Below are 3,054 nucleotides of genomic sequence, written 5' to 3' on the forward strand. Positions count from 1 at the left end.
CCTATAGGAATGTCTGGGCGAGCATGAATGATTTGCAGTACTATGCAAACTGTATTTTTGATTTACAGCGTGCACACAGCTCTAATAATAAGGTCGCTAACGTTTCTTTTCAAATTAGGTTGTTTTGTTCTTTTGCACATTGCTGTAAACCAATAAGTACTGGGAAGAGCATATGAAGTAAATATGTAAAAATATACACAATCAGTGTTTTGCACTTAGCTACAGTAGCTCATAGAGTAATGTGTAACCTTACTGTACTTTTCAAATGGCTGTGTATTTAGTGCCGTCCTGAGCTTTTTTCAGCATGGGAAAATATTTTTTTAGACCAAACTGTCATTATGAAAACATGACAAAGCAGTTTGAATATCTTCTTCATTAAAAATGGTGCAAGCCCTTTCCACTTGATGGCACACATTCATTGACATAAATGCCTGCTTCTGAAGAATGAGCCAATCTGTTTTGGGCCAGTGACACACCTTTACAGGTTAACAAATAGATTTTGTAGTGTACTAATTTATTTGAAAACTGCACTAACAACTAACAGTTGTGGCTGTTATTGGTGTGACTGATGCACTAAAGCGACTGAGAAGAACCGTAATAGTGAGGTAAATTGCATGTCTGTATGTTGCAAATTGTACGTCTGAATTTCCAAGGTTGAAATAGAATATATATATTTTAGGAAAGGTGGAGATTCTGGTTCGTTAGCACTTCCCTTTAATCAATAGTAGCTCCTTCTATAAAATGTCAGAGTCCTTTCTGATAGTTTGCTTCATTTATTGCTGTTGAATATAATCTAAAATTAATAGCCATCTTTTAATGCAAAAAAACTATGAAAATAAATGAAAAACAAACCTCTGTGACTCTTTTGCCCTTAGAAAAATAATGTTTTGTTTATTTCAGGTTTACTGCCAATGCCTGTAAGCTGTCAAGTGTATGTGTACTTTAAGTTTAAATTAGACATAATCCCTAAGAGCAGAAAGACCTTGCTAATGCTTTCACAACACTGCCCTCTGAAAGTCTTTTATAACAAATTAGAATCTAATAATGTTTATTGAGCCTTCTGAGCCTCGCAGCTCTGACCTTCCTGTCTGCTGTGTTCCACGGATGTCAGACATTCCAAAGTAAACCCAAAAACAAACAAATCAGACAGAATGGCTAGGGATTGGACTGTTTTATTCATATGCAGTAAATGGCCTGGCAAGGTCTGAGAGGTGGAAACACAGACGTAAATACATGAACTCCTCTGGTGCTGGTTAAAACGTTACGGCCATGTTGAGAGTGGCAGAGAGGAGCAATCACCCATCAGAGTTGATCCCGCATTCCTATAGTACCAACCGTTTTATAGAACCAACCACATTTTCTGGTGTTACTTTTAATGGGTAAGAATGAAAAATGTATGAGAATATAATGGAAAAACTAATGTGAATTCCTGAGCATCATAATGTGAATTTAACAGGGAAACCTACTTGAATTATTATATCTGTTTGTCTGTTTTATCTAATCTAATCAATCTAATCTAATCTATCCATCTATCTTACTAGGTTTATCAAAGATAATGCTTTTAGAAAGCAGTTGGAATCAGCTGTTATGGTTCTCATAAAATCTTCAAGACTAACCTCTGCCTCCTGATCTCTGCATTTGGGTCCTCAAGCAACCTCACCACCCATTGTTGACATCAGCAGCAAGAAGACGAGGGTTTTCTGCTAGTCATTCATCCATGCTCTGCAGTGAGCATTTTAAACCGGAGGACTTTGACAGGACTGTTCCTTTATTGCTCTGTTTCGCTGCTCATCTCTGCAAAGTTGGTGTATGACTGCTTTTAGGATATCTTATATTCAAAGTCACATTAACTCAAAGATTCAATATTTTCTATTATGATATGAAAATATTTCTATATATTATCCTTGGTTTAAGGCTTTGGCTAGCAGGACATCTCAGATCCCAAAAAAGACACTGAAGCTCTTGTCATTGGACAATTCCCAGCTTCCCAATGTTGTGAGTATTAGTGGCTGGCTATGCCTCACAAATCTCTGAATATAATTTTGCTGTAGTCAGTTAAACAAATATCCTGCAATATTTCCACAAAGACAGAAATTGTGCATGGCGGCTGATTAGATTTCCATGGATCAAATCTTTTTGTACACTGCAAAAAAAGTTTTCTTTCAGAATTTTTTTTTTAAACATATGATTTATTCAAATGTACAAAGCTCATTTATTTGGCCTTTAATAACATTTTTATGCCTATCAAAATCTAAAAGACAGCTAAAAAGAAGGACATTAATTATGGTTAAAACAACTGCACAACTGAATCAAAGATTCACACCTAAATAAAGGATACGCTTTTGAATGTGATATTTTTGGTTTCACCCCAAATCAAGAAGTTAACATAATGGCATAATGAAAATATTATATATAAAATCACATATCATGGCTACTGTTACTATTGCACCACATTTAAACATGTCAGTATTTAATAATAAATGCTATAAAAATGTTGGACAATCCAGAACACATTCTAATAGTAAAATGTGCCAAACATCACTCATAATATTTTTTTACACTTGGACCACTCCTGTGCTTTGCCTTCATCCAGGGATGATCTGACGGCCAAAGAGGATTGCAAAGAACACTCTGAGTGATCTTCTGGTGGATTTCAGAGAGAGCAAACTCATAAATTTAGAGTTTAAAGACTTGTTTGATACATACTCAAGTAAAATAAAAAACTAATGTAAAAAAATATACTTGCATGTAAAATAAACTCTGTTAAACCTTCCTTTTAAAGAGATGCTAAAAATTTCAATGGTACTTACAGTAGTAATATGTGTCTGCTAAAAAAAAAAAAAATCACATATTCCAAAGCACCTCCTATCAAAACCATAACAACTCTAAAGGCATGAGGGGTTTGACATCATTACCCACTGAGACTTCTTAAAGTTATCCGAGAGAGACTCTTAATATAAACCTCCCCATCCCCAAACGTTGCAAAGGTATTGTTTGTGTCATTTAAAAACTTTTCAGTGTTATGTCAATTAGGGCTGCAACTAACGATTATTT

At 34.9% G+C, this 3,054-nt stretch overlaps 1 protein-coding gene across 1 annotated transcript in view; it reads right to left on the bottom strand.

The window, feature by feature from the left end:
• Positions 1–165, bottom strand: part of irak1bp1 (interleukin 1 receptor associated kinase 1 binding protein 1) — a 16,895-nt gene extending 16,730 nt beyond the window's left edge. Inside the window, exon 1 of the mRNA XM_015394536.1 lies at positions 161–165. The gene's annotated coding sequence lies outside the window, so the exon portion shown is untranslated. The remainder of the gene's footprint in view (positions 1–160) is intronic.
• Between the last annotated feature and the right edge of the window lie 2,889 nt (positions 166–3,054).

Source organism: Cyprinodon variegatus, unplaced genomic scaffold (genome assembly GCF_000732505.1).
Source record: "Cyprinodon variegatus isolate N-32 unplaced genomic scaffold, C_variegatus-1.0 Scaffold25, whole genome shotgun sequence".
Taxonomy (NCBI): domain Eukaryota; kingdom Metazoa; phylum Chordata; class Actinopteri; order Cyprinodontiformes; family Cyprinodontidae; genus Cyprinodon; species Cyprinodon variegatus.